This window comes from Dendropsophus ebraccatus, chromosome 9 (genome assembly GCF_027789765.1).
Source record: "Dendropsophus ebraccatus isolate aDenEbr1 chromosome 9, aDenEbr1.pat, whole genome shotgun sequence".
In the NCBI taxonomy this organism is placed as follows: domain Eukaryota; kingdom Metazoa; phylum Chordata; class Amphibia; order Anura; family Hylidae; genus Dendropsophus; species Dendropsophus ebraccatus.
The window spans coordinates 108,062,876-108,077,517 of NC_091462.1; the positions used below are offsets into that span (position 1 = coordinate 108,062,876).

The 14,642-nt window shown below is 48.2% G+C and overlaps 1 protein-coding gene across 1 annotated transcript in view; it reads right to left on the reverse strand.

Annotated features, from left to right (window-relative positions):
• The window catches only part of LOC138801444 (rho GDP-dissociation inhibitor 2-like), a 47,684-nt gene that overhangs the window by 21,381 nt on the left and 11,661 nt on the right, over nt 1-14,642 (reverse strand). The window lies entirely within an intron of this gene.

The window sequence follows — 14,642 nt, forward strand, 5'->3', positions numbered from 1 at the left end:
CCCGCAGCTCGAGTTTCCCGACCAAAGGCTGTAATTATCATATTACACTCCAGGTTGTCTTCTTATTATAAGGGGGGGGGGGGGGGGGGGGGCAGAAGTGGTTTTCTAGGTCAGTAACATCCCTGCTTATGGAATCTTCCAAACACATCCCTGTCCGGCACCTAAACGGTTAATCTGTGAAAGCGGCCATCAGCTGAAATCGTGTAATATTCCAAAAAACACCTCTCTGTGAGAATTCCCCTGCTGAGTACATGAAGGGTTGTCAGAGGGAGGTCGTGCATAGAAAATCTGAAGTCAGAATGAAGAGATCAAAAGATCTACCCGAGGAGACCCCGTCCACCGGCTCCGCTTACAGAGCACGTCTTACTGAGTAAACAGGTTTAACCCACTCTATATGGCCACTACGTGTACAGCCTGTTCATCCTGTGCTGCCTGCTTCATGACCATAATGGTAGATTTACAGACATTACTTTAGCTGAAACCTCTGGGCGACCAGCTGTTATGGAAAAGCATAGCTGCAGGTGGTTTCACATTTATACATCAGCGGCCACTAGTGGGGAAATGTGGTATTACGTAAAACACATTTAAAGTGTCACTGTGGTTTCATTTTTTGCAGAAATCAATAGTCCAGGCGATTTTATGAAACTTTGTAATTGCCTTTATTAGGAAATTATGCCATTATTTGCATTCAAAAAGACTTTCCCCAGGTCCCCCCCCCTCCTCCTTCCTCTCTTTCACTGCTCATTATCAGGAAATCTCGACTTTTTTACATCAGTCGGGCCCTGTGTAATCTATGGAGAGGGGAGGGGGGAGGAGAGGGATTAGTCACCAGCAGAGAGTAGAGAACAAAGGATTACACAGCGGAAACTGTATGAAAGCAGATATTTAGAGGTCAGTGCTGACCTCAGAGGAGATAGCCCGGTGATGTAGCTGTAAATTAACTCTTTGTTGTCCTGTTTTGGTGCCTCATCTCCCTCCACCCCTCCCCTTTCAATAGAGAACAATGAAGACAGGGGGGGAGAGCTTTAAACTGCTTTTTCATGATAAGGCCATGTTCACACGTTGTATTAGACCGTCCGGGTCACGGAACGGCCGGTCTCTGCCCGGATCATCCCGGCTGGTACTTAAGTTGTGTGAACTGACAGAGCTTTCTGCGGCCGCAATTCATTGAATTGCAGCCGCAGAAAACTGACATGTCAGTTATTTGTGGTGCCGCACGGGATATCAGCCGGAGCATATACGATGTGTGTACGCTTCAGCCGGGATCCCATAGAGGAATAGGCAATGTTCAACACTGCATAAAGTACGGCCGTTGTTGCCGATGGCAACAGCGGCCGTACTTTTACGTAGTGTAAACAGAGCCTAAAAATGCATTTTTCGGCTAATAAACCCAATTACAACGTTTCTTAAAACGCCTGTACTATTGATTTCTGCAAAAAAAAAATTTAAACGACAGTGACACTTTAAAGGGAATCTGTCAGCACCTGGACTAGCCGTAAGGTGCTGGCTGTGAGGTGTTGGTAGTGTCCCCTGTTGTGTCTGTTACCTTGGTTTTCGCCATTGGTGCAGTGGATGTGTCACAATCTTGTCCAACAAGTGTCAAAGAAGAGTTAGCGGTGAGGCGTTTGTGCCGCGCTTCAGCACCCCTTACTACTACTTCCTCCTCCCTGCACTGTTGCTGCCAAGGGATCAGTCAGGACTGCACATTTCTGTGTTCGGAATCACGCATGCACCATAGTGCAGAGGAGCGGCGCACGTGCGCTAAGGGCCTAAAGGCCCTCAGTTGGTATGCTCACTGCACCTGCGCCACTCCTCCGCCCTATGCATGATTCCGGATACAGGAGCGTGCGGACCTGACTTATCCAGGTGTGAACTGTGACGTCGGTGCACAGTCTTTGGTAGCAAAGGCGCATGCGCACCAGAAGTTGGGCGACTACAATGAATGCTCACTGCATTAAGAGCAGCTGGCACCTGATATTTTGTGACAAAACAACACAACACCACATGGTCATTGGCAATAAGGGTGGCCATGCACAACCCTGCATCATCACAAACAACAGGCAAGGCCAAGGAAAGCCATTAGAGGACCTTGGGCACAGGGCATAAGCGGGGTTCATTAGGCCAGTGGTGATGGTGTCATGGTCTAGGTAGTGTTCTCCTGACATGCCCTAAGACTGTTGGTCATCATAACCTAATTCTTAAATAGTGAATGCTATGGGGATCTGTTAGCTGACCATCTGCACCAATATCTTAGGGATGTCGTCCCCAATCACAGTACCATCTTTCAGCAGGACAATTCTCTGTATCATCAGGCTCAGATCCCTAGGGACTGGTTGGAGCTCCTCAACAATAAATTCTCCATGCTGCCTTGGACCCCAATCTTCCAGGAATGGAACCTACTTGACATATTTGGGATATGTTGGAACAGACTGTAAGATTGCTTTTGCAGAGTCCTCCAAAGTTGAAGCCACTGATTACAAAGTTTGATCCCCGACACAATGGAGCACTGCCAAAACCATTATGAGGTTCTACTAAACCAGTACACATTAGCTTAGTTGTACAGTTAGACCAGCAGAAGGGATGTCAACAGGGACAGATGGACGTTGGCTGCACACGACCTCTCCATCCGGGATTCTGAAGAGCAGCAGCCCAGGGCTGTCTGGTGGCAAGGTCCCGGGCCAATGGGAGGTCCTTCTCAAAGAACCTATTGAAATATATAATACCTAGCATCCAAACTGTGGCTAAAGAAAGAAAAAAAAAAAATGTGAAAAATGTTGAATATTTTCCCATTTCTAGCAGCATCAGCTCAAAAATGAATCAGACATATCACACCCATATCCACCAGCGTAAAAGAACATAGATCTGTCAACACATTGAAGTAAAAACACAAGAATGTGAAGACATCACCTTAGGCGGAGATGTTAGACAAGTAGGTCAACAAAGACAAAATCAAAGAGTCCCGGATCACAAGACACTCACAAGGCTCAGATTAACTAGTTGTTGTTGTCTGAGCTTTTAGGGTTTGAAAGTCCAATTGGTGCGGACCATTGAGACTTGAGGTCATCTTCTGGCCACATTTACTTAAAGCCTATAGGACTTTGGCACTGGCAAGAAGATGGATTGTGGGAAGTTAATCCATAGGATGTAAGAAGAACCCACCACAGTCCTATGTTTCCATATTTGGCCTCAAACGTTCTGAACCAAGGAGCCTAGTATGTCAAAAGGTCTACCAGCATCGGGAGAAGAGTCAAAGTGAAGAATACTGGACAATAAAGTTAGATAGGTAAAGTTCACCATTATCTCATTAGTTCATTGACATATATGTAGGTATAGATGATCCAATACATACTTATAATGGCGCATGACTGCCCGATACCAACTCATCCAACAAGCCCATATCAGTTGATGGACTGACTGGACAATGGTGGACGCCAATTATCCATCTTTATTTTCCAACTTCATAACATTGAGCCACAAAATTGCTAAGGACCACGAATAGGTCAGACCCTACTGCCAAGGAGGAACAGTCTCGACCAAAAAGTTTAATGTTCATAGAGAATCCCCAGTAGTCCATCAGAATAACACTACCAGATTTCACATTACATCTTTCCTTCTGCTTTAACAATGGAAAGAGCAACGGAAAAGTCGACGGCCAAAAAGATTCAGGCATGTGTAATGTGAGACGCAGAACAAAACACCAAGGGGGTCCACCAAGATTTATATGTCCTCGATGGGAAGGTGAGGAAAAGGTCTCGACAAAGTTATATAAAAGATAGAGAATAGAAAATGTGAACACAATCAGAAAGGCGATGCAATGTTCCCCAAACTGTGGCTCCGTAGTTGATGCCGAAAGCTGTCACGGCATGATAGGGTTTGTGGTTTTGCAACAGCTGGAGAGCCACAGGTTGGGATGGAATAAGGGCCCTATTACAAGGAGCGATAATCGACCAAATCGCTACACATAACAGGTAGCGTGGCCGACGGCTGATCATAATGTATATAAAATAATAAAGATATTACTTACCTGTCCTGGTTGTCCCAGTGTCCTGTCTGGTTTCCGTGGCTTTCCGCTCACTGCAGCAGCCTCCGGTGCGTCCAAACCTGTCTCTGAGGTGACACGCCGCTCAGCCAATCAGTGGCTGTGACGCTGTACTATCTCAGGCAGTGATTGGCTGTGCGAACCAGAGGTGTGCTGCAGCTGCAGTGACTGGGGAATGCCATAGACAAAGCTGGAGGACACCGGGGGAACCTGAACAGGTAAGTATATCTTTTATTATTTTAAACCAAAGCAAGGGCTGCATGGACATTGCTAACTATACACACACAGCCCTTGCTGCACGATAATCGAGCTGAGTAATAAGCTTAGTAAATGAGTGCCGATCTAGCGGATCAGCGATCGCTTACCCACAACATCGGGCCGTGTAATACAGTCCCAAGAGTAGCATTGATAATGATTGTTGGAGATGTCAGCGCATGATGAGATTTGTAGTTTTACAGCTGGAGAGGTATATGTTCTAAAGGGTCTGCTAAGCAACTGATACTGATCAAGAGGGTGGAAAGAAATAAAGTCTTATCAGCAAGTGGGGTAATGTAACCACAGATCCTTGACCAGAATTAGAAAAACATGGCCGACATCTTTGAAAAATGGCAATATACCTCTTCCTGGACGAGGTCTACTTGATGTATCTATGACTCGGCTACAATACCCCACTCAGCCTGTAGTCAATAGTGGCGCTGTTGCAGGATAAAAGCCGCCATGTTGTTGTCATCTCATACAGTAGAGGGCATCTTTCTCTGATTAAAGTAAATTGGCTAATTCCAGGGTAATATAGAGAGCGAGGGGTTGGCGGTACTTTGTTTCTATATTATGGTTCCCATTAATTGCCATGATTCATGATCACATTCCACATTTCTCCCCGCTCACAAATGATTTATTTTCTGAAAACATGTAAATCTCTCATGTCAGGACTCCAGCGCCAGCCGACAGATGCCGCAGAGCGCTGCCAAGAGGCGGCATTACTCATGAGCCGTGCAGCAGCTGTCCGCAGACACCAATGTCACATACTGTTTGTACATACGATGAACTCCCTTCAATTACTCAAACCCTTAATCATATAATTAACCAAAAAATAAAAATTCTAAAAATTCAGGACAAAGATGTCAAAGGGCGCTGATACACGGAGGACATTGCACCGACCTCAACTTGCATAGAGAGAAAAATAAATAAAATTACACTATAAATCCACCCCAGCCTATGCTGATGATGAGGACTGACATGAGTGGCCTCCTTGGCACAATTTCCAATGTTTTCTTAAAAATACGCCGATCTCTTGCCAGCAGTGCCGCTCGGTGCCAGCTGATAGAAGCGATGAGAAATACAATTTATTTACAGAGACAGCAACATAAAATGAGATACACATAACACTCATCATTACAATCTGTTATTCTTCATATTAGAACACAAATGGCAAAAAAAAGAAAAAAAAACTCCAATAGTGGCCGCCATGTTTTCTCCTTATAGCTATGTAGTAGAAATAGGGACATAAGTGGTGCTGAGGTCCTCAAGGACATGGCCACCTCCATAGTGCTCAGATCTCCACGTAGCTAGGTGCCAGAGATGACTACAGGGCGTTCCTCTCCCTTCATTCAGATACTACAGATACCCCGCTGTGTACCACTGTACAGTGCTGAGCACAGAGCCTGCATACACCATTAGGATATTCTATTGAAACCCTCCCAACCAGTGTTCTACCTGCAATAGAGACCAAGCAAGGCCTCACCAAGTCCACTGACCTATGTTCTGCTTCTTTACCCAAACCTTACCCCCTTAGCTAAATCTTTTGCCTCTTTGCAGTATCTGTCTATCTATCAGCATATATGTCACAATGGACCAACTTCTTTTAGAGGGGATAACAATTTCAAGGGCCCTTTAGCTGTCTGTTGCCTTTGTGGGTCTCCATTCGGACAAAGGCCACCTTCCTAATGAACCATCTCAGGTACTTTAGGTAAAAGGGGTATTCAAGATAAAGATTTAACACTGTTTAAGCCCCACCCATAATCTTAGCTTGTGTGTATTAGGTTTCTATTACATGAATTGGTCCGTTTGTCTGCAGCACATCCTGACTCACACCCTGAAGCTGCTGAAAATCATCACTTCCTGGTCCAATCTGTCTCCACCCCTTTGTCCTCCCCCTCCCTTCTGAGACAGAGGTCACATGACTCTGTTACAGGCAAGCTGTAACAACTCATCTATAGGCCTGCTCACCACTGACATCACACACAGTGATTACCTGGCGAAGGGAGGTGAAACAGCCTCTCCTGAGCAGTATAGGGGAAAGGAGACACAGTCTCTCTAATCTATCTATGTAGATATTGTGTTTACTGTGCAAAGCAGAAGCAGATGGAGCCAGACACTAGATACCCGATACTACAAGACGGAGGAGGGAACCCTGCAGTTGGTTCTGAGATGCAATGCATGCTGGAAGATGTAGTTTCCTGGGCCGGTGCCATGATATAAAACTGGGATCATTTATAAAAGTTTGAATCCGAGGCTAGTAGCAGCGTAGACAAGTGGGAAAGGTGTTAAACAATTGTTGTTTGAATCCATGAGGGCACCTATATGCGTTTTGTGCATTGTTTTTTTTTTTTTTTTTTTTATGGGATCGCTGGATTCCCCTTTAACACTTTGCCGCCATAAACCACGTCATCACTGGTAATAATTGTTGGAATTGTTCAAGCTGCAGCTCTTACACCCCCCCATTAAGCCCCGGTATATTGGTTTTCACTTGCACACATATCAAAGGCCCCCCCTTAGCTAAATCCTGCCCCCCCCTACCTAAACTATACCCCACTTAGCTAAATCCTGCCCCCATACCTAAACCCTTTACAATATAGATAACCTTATAATATATAATGCCCCCTATCTGTAGGATTTCCCATGAGTTTTACCTGATAAAAGTCACGTTTTCTCATGGCTGACACTTTCCCTTTTAAGATGGAGCAATTCCATAGACTTCATTGGCTTGCTCAGGGCGTTCATTGTTTGGGTGAGGGGGGGGGGGGGGGGGGGGGGGATGGGATTAGCTGAGCAGTCATCTGATTTCGGGTTTATTGTTGCAGAGCGTATGAGAGCACAAGAGAATCATTAGCCTGATGCTGGCACGGCCGTCGGAATAAATCAAGGATGCCCATTTGACTCCGTGCCAAGACTTTTAATATCTGTCAGGTCAAAGAGTGACAATAATAAAGGGCAACATTTTTTGAGGGTGGGCTGAAAAAACAAAACAAAAAACAAAACAAAAAAAAAAAAACAGACTACTAAAAAGTGGCACATTGTTCCCATAAATAATTTAATTACATCAATCTCACATATAAATAGCAAAACATAAAGGGGAAGGGGGGTGGGGCGACGTGTTCTATCCAGAGCAGATCACGTTCTGTACTGTATTATAAGACGTGCAAAGCCCCTCAGGGTCCAATTATGTGAAAGAATGTGGTCATAGGGGCACGCCACTCATGTCAATGGGGATGAGCAAGGGTTAAAAGTTAATCCAGAAACGGTCAGTGTCTGTTACAGAATAAGAAGTTGGTTGAACAGTCCTCTAACCTAATGCAAAACTACAATCCCCAGCATGCTGTCTGGGCAATTCTGGGGATTGTAGTTTTGCAACATTTCCCGACTCAATGTAACGTTCTACACCTCTAAAAAAAAAATTGGGGCCTTAATGGTTAAAACGATAACATTCTCTAAAAAAAAACTCCGAAATTTAGGGCAACTGTGCAATACTTTATTTGGCCTGTGGTGGCGCTGCAGGAAAACTGAACACTTCGTGCCAGATTAAAGGGGTTCTCCAGAGCTACAAAAACATGGCCACTTTTCCCCCTACTGTTGTCTCCAGTTCAGGTGCAGTTTGCAATTAAGCTCCATTTACTTCAATGGAACTGAATTTCAAAACCCCACCCAATCTGGAGACAACAATAGGGGAAAAGTGGCCATGTTTTTGTAGCGCTGGAGAACCCCTATAAAAGTTTTGGGAAGTCTGCTTCACCCAGCGCTGGAACCTGGGGCCTTGTGCTACCCTTATAGGATGGGTATCCAGACACTGTAGGGCATTAGGTGGTCAAGTTCGTGAGTACGAGTTTTCTTCTTTTCCTATGAACCACAATATCCTGGCAGAGTACAAAGCTAAGCTGATCGAAGGTCTTTGCGCCTATGGTCAATTTAATTGGGATTTATTGCAATGGCCAATGTTGCATATACCCGTCTATGGGAATGGGAACAAATATAAGAATATATGGAAAATCACCATCATCAAACAAAATTAGGCTGCAAAAGGGAAGGAATAAGGTAGAGAGGAAAAACTAAAATGTTAGTGGAGCCTTTGAAGTTGAATGAAGCATCTGGGGAGGTTGAGCCAATAAATAAGACATAAAGAAGACCCAGATGCAGGGGCGCCGCAATGATGAGGCGACCTGAGTCGTCTGCCTCAGGCGGCGCCACCAGCTATCTTAATGGGGGCGGCATTCAGGGCCGCTTTAACCAGAGGGCACATGGTGCACGTGCACCGGGCCCACTGGTTAAAGGGGCCCCCCCGAGCAGGCCGGCCGTTGCTATGTGCGACCAATGCGGTCGCACAGGGCTCCGGCCACCAGCCTGTCAGGGGGGAGCGCCATGGATGGGTAATCTACTTACCCCTCCATGGCGCCCCCTGCAGGGCCCCCCCGCCGTTCGCCGCTGCTCCCCGCCCGCTGCTGCTGCGGCGCTTCAGCGCTGCAGCAGCAGCGACACTGACAGAGAGAGAGCCATTGGCTCCCTCCCTGTCAGTCACTCTTGTGGCCGCACTTCCTGCGGTCACAAGAGGCCGCACTCTCCCTCTAGCGCCCGACGTCACTGGAGCGTCGGCGCGAGGGTAAGGGGAGTGCAGCCTCTTGTGACTGCAGGAAGTGCGGCCACAGGAGGGAAGAGAAGAGGAACGCGTGGACCCAGGTGAGTAACAGTGTTTGTTTTTTTCAATGTTATATGGGAGGGGGAGCTATATACTACGGGGGGGGGGGGGGGGGGGCACAGGGGGCTATATACTATGGGGGGGCACAGGGGGCTATATACTATGGGGGGGCACAGGGGGCTATATACTATGGGGGAGAACGGGGGCTATATACTATAGGGGAGGACAGGGGGCTATATACTATGGGGGAGCACAGGGGGCTATATACTATGGGGGAGCACAGGGGAGCTATATACTGTGGGGGAGCACAGGGAGCTATATACTATGGGGGAGCACTGGGGAGCTATATACTATGGGGGAGCACAGGGGCTATATACTATGGGGGAGCACAGGGGAGCTATATACTATTGGGAAGCACAGGGGGCTATACACTATGGGGGAGCACAGGGGAGCTATATACTATGGGGGAGCACAGGGGAGCTATATACTATTGGGGAGCACAGGGGAGCTATATACTATTGGGAAGCACAGGGGGCTATATACTATTGGGGAGCACAGGGGAGCTATATACTATGGGGGAGCACAGGGGGCTATATACTATGGGGGAGCACAGGGGAGCTATATACTATGGGGGAGCACTGGGGAGCTATATACTATGGGGGAGCACAGGGGGCTATATACTATGGGGGAGCACAGGGGGCTATATACTATTGGGGAGCACAGGGGAGCTATATACTATTGGGGAGCACAGGGGAGCTATATACTATTGGGAAGCACAGGGGAGCTATATACTATTGGGGAGCACAGGGGAGCTATATACTATGGGGGAGCACAGGGGGCTATATACTATTGGGGGAGCACTGGGGAGCTATATACTATGGGGGAGCACAGGGGGCTATATACTATGGGGGAGCACAGGGGAGCTATATACTATGGGGGAGCACTGGGGAGCTATATACTATGGGGGAGCACAGGGGGCTATATACTATGGGGGAGCACAGGGGAGCTATATACTATGGGGGAGCACAGGGGACCTATATACTATGGGAGAGCACAGGGGACTATATACTACTGGGGAGCACAGGGGTCTATATACTATGGGGAGCACAGGGAATCTATATACTATGGGGGAGCACAGGGGGCTATATACTATGGGGGAGCACAGGGGGGCTATATACTATGGGGGAGCACAGGGGGCTATATACTATGGGGGAGCACAGGGGAGCTATATACTATGGGGGAGCACAGGGGAGCTATATACTACTGGGGAGCACAGGGGAGCTATATACTACTGGGGAGCACAGGGGAGCTATATACTACTGGGGAGCACAGGGGGCTATATACTACTGGGGAGCACAGGGGGCTATATACTACTGGGGAGCACAGAGGGGCTATATACTATGGGGGAGCACAGGGGAATATATACTATGGGGGAGCACTGGGGAGCTATATACTATTGGGAAGCACAGGGGACTATATACTATTGGGGAGCACAGGGGAGGTATATACTATTGGTGAGCACAGGGAGCTATATCATATTGAGGAGCACAGGGGTCTATATACTATGGGGGAGAGCACAGGGGGGCTATATATTATGGAGAGCACAGGGGGGCTATATACTATTGGGGAGAGCACAGGGGGCTATATACTATTGGGGGGAGCACAGGGGGGCTATATACTATTGGGGGAGAGCACAGGGGGGCTATATACTATTGTGGGAGAGCATAGGGGTCTATATACTATTGGAGAGCACAGGGGGACTATATACTATTGGGGGAGAGCACAGGGGGGCTATATACTATTGTGGGAGAGCACAGGGGGGCTATATACTATTGTGGGAGAGCACAGGGGGGCTATATACTACTGGGGAGAGTGCACAGGGGGGCTATATACTAATGGGGGAGCGCACAGGAGGGCTGTATATAACTGGAGGAGCACATGAGGGTCTATATACTACAGGGACACCTTAAAACTATGGAGGCACAGAGGGGTGTAACTATGTAGGAGTACAGAGGGGTGTAACTACTGTATAGGGGTACAAGGGACCTAACTACTGTATGTGTTGGAGCCTAAAATATTTGTCTGGCAGATTCTGGAGAGAAGATTCACAGCCAGGAGAAGACTTCAAGGTGGCCCAGGCTGGATGGAGAGAAAAAGAAAAGGTGACAGACTCTGATTGGAGAAAACGCCCCCGGTGAGTCACTGGATGTAACTGCACTCTGTTATAGGATTGTAGTGTTAGGGGTCATGATGTGGCGGTATTATGTAATGGTATCATTGGTGATATCTTTCTGTTTTGTTTAGTGCAGTTTTTATGTAATATGTAATCACTGTATTGTGGAAATAGTGTTATAAGGTAACTACTGTATGTATTGGGGCTCTTGATACAGTGTGGGGGCAAATTCAGTACATTATACAATGTGCCGAAAGGGAAGGGGGGGCCCACTCTTGAGGGCTGTGCACTGGGCCCACCAATGTATTAAAACGGCTCTGGCGGCATTCAGTGGCAGATTATAATATGAGCGGTTCGGGCGGCCGCCCACATTATAATCCGCCACTGATTGTACCATGTACTGGAGTCCCCCCGCGCCCGGGCAGTATCTGTAATGAGATGCTGTGAGCGGGGGAGACTGTATTCATAAGCGCCGCGCTGTACTAAATCAGCCGCGCCGTGCTGATACTACAGCGCGGCGCTTATGAATACAGTCCCCCCCGCTCACAGCATCTCATTACAGATACTGCCCGGGCGCGGGGGGGGGCTCCAGTACATGCATTCCACGTCCGTGATCCGTCAGGATCACGGAACGTGGGAATGCAGCCTTAGTCCCCCGGGTGATGTGCGGCTGCCGGGGGTGTCCCGTCCTGTCCCCGGCAGCGCACGCATCAGAGAGCTCCCTGTGCGCCGGAAGTCACAGGCGCACGGGGAGCTTTGTGATGCGCGCGCTGCCGGGGACAGGACGGGACACCCCGGGCAGCCGCACATCAGCCGGGACCAGACCAGAGAGGCTCGACGGGGGAACGGAGGGTAGGTGAGTTGTGTGCTGTTTTTTGTTTTTGTTTTATCTGCTGTGCAGGGGGGGGGGGGGGAGAGGGGGACCATCTATAAGGTAGGGTGGAAAGAGGGGGACGATCTATAAGGGAGGGGGGAAAGAGGGGGACGATCTATAAGGGGGGACCATCTATAAGGGGGGGGACCATCTATAAGGGAGGGGGAGAGGGAAGAGGGGGACTATCTATAGGGGGGGGAAGGGGACCATCTATAAGGGAGGGGGGAAAGAGGGGGACCATCTATAAGGTAGGGGGGAAGGGGACCATCTATAAGGGAGGGGGGAAAGAGGGGGACCATCTATAAGGTAGGGGGGGAAGGGGACCATCTATAAGGGAGGGGGGAAAGAGGGGGACCATCTATAAGGGAGGGGGGAAAGAGGGGGACGATCTATAAGGGAGGGGGGAAAGAGGGGACGATCTATAAGGGAGGGGGGAAAGAGGGGGACGATCTATAAGGGGGGGGGCCATCTATAAGGGAGGAAGAGAGGGAAGAGGGGGACCATCTATAGGGGGGGAAGGGGACCATCTATAAGGGAGGGGGGAAAGAGGGGGACCATCTATAAGGGGGGGAGAGGGAAGAGGGGGACCATCTATAAGGGGGGGGGAGAGGGGGACCATCTATAAGGGGGGGGAGAGGGGGACCATCTATAAGGGGGGGGGGGAGAGGGAAGAGGGGGACCAACTATAAGGGGGGGGAAGAGGGGGACCATCTATAAGGGGGGAAGAGGGGGACCATCTATAAGGGAGGGGAAAGAGGGGGACCATCTATAAGGGAGGGGGGAGAGGGGGACCATCTATAAGGGAGGGGGGAGAGGGGGACCATCTATAAGGGAGAGGGGACCATCTATAAGGGGGGAAGAGGGGGACCATCTATAAGGGGGGAAGAGGGGGACCATCTCCTAAAAGATCAGCACCCTCCTCTCCTGACATCCTCTGTGCTGCTGGGACTTCTCCTATAGGATTAGCACCCTCCTCTCCTGACATCCTCTGTGCTGCTGGGACCTCTCCTATAGGATTAGCACCCTCATCTCCTGACATCCTCTGTGCTGCTGGGACCTCTCCTATAGGATTAGCCCCCTCCTCTCCTGATATCCTCTGTGCTGCTGGGACCTCTCCTATAAAGTCAGCCCCCTCCTCTCCTGACATCCTCTGTGCAGCAAGGGACCAAACATTATGTTTATTGGGGACAGCAGTGGGGGGGGGGGGGGGGCAGTAGTGGATTATAATGTGGGCGGATTGACCGGGGGGGGGGGGCGTCATTCTATAGTTCGCCTCGGGCAGCAGAGAGGCTAGAATCACCCCTGCCCAGATGACTGCTTTTGTTGTGTCTTTTTCTGGATCCACACTTAGAATTGTGCTAAATAGTCTCAGCTAATCCCCTGTAGTTGGTGTAAATCTTTTTTTTCCCTGCTGTGAGCTGGAGTTACACAAGGCCTGTGACATGCACGGCACAGCACGGCACAGCACGGCACAGGCTGAGGCCTCTCCTGTGCCTTAGGGTGCGTTTACACAGGGCCCTATTCCACGGGACAATTATTGTTCAGATAATCGTTAAATCGTTCAAGCTGAAACGATAATTGTTCGGTTGAATAGCAGTTAACGATTAAACGACGAGAGATCACTCGTTGATCACTTAATGAGGCCTCGACCTATTTTTATCGTTACTCGTTCGCATGGAATCAGACGCATTTAATCGTTCGCAGTAGCGACAAGATGACCTCAAGAATAATCATAAGTAACGATCATTATTCCGTGTAAGTGGGTGAACAATTTCAGGTTGTTTGCAATAGCGGTCATTTAAGAGTTTATCGTTAACGATTATGCGATCGATAATCGTCCCATGGAATGGGGCCCACAGACAGTTTTTTAAGCCAAAGCCAAGAACAGACTATAAAATAGGGAACAGGTCATAAAGGAAAGACTGAAATTCTACATTCCTTGCTTTGGCTTCAAAAATCTGTCAGATAAATCTTTCTGTGTAGAGTAGACACACCATAAGGCACAGGAGAGGCCGCAGCCTCACAATTAGGAGTGGTCTATACTACTACCGCTTCCGTCCATCCTCTGTATGTGATGCCTGGGTAAGGAACCAGGTTATAGAGTGGCAGATGGAAGTGAAGTTACGTACTGCTTACAGCAAGCTAGTGATATGGGGGGTAAGGAGAAACCTTTGTAATATGGACTATATATAACTTTATTACATTTGTAGGGAATGTTGTTATTCTACCTTTAGGCCACTAGAGGCAGTGTTCATTGACGGATACCATTTAGCCTTTAGCACTGAAGCAGTTTGCCAACCCAGCATATTAATAAATGTAAAAATGGTAACAATGATGTATAATAAAGCCATTGTACATGACTCGGCCTGCTCCTTGTTTTCTGTGGTTTTATATGATACTGATAACAAATTCCAATCTTCTAAAAGGGTACAGAAACCATTTATAGCAACGACTGGGAGAAGCCTCTGGCGGTGGGTGACATTTCATAGCCAGAAGGCATCATTTGTTGGAGAATTCAGAGATCAAAGACTCCAATCAATAGAATAGAAGACCATGAGTTGTCCTCAAGTTTCTTCAACCCCCACTTTGTAGTTTCCGATGTATAAAGTTCATATGCAGGATTATGTTTCCAAGGTTACAGACTACAAAC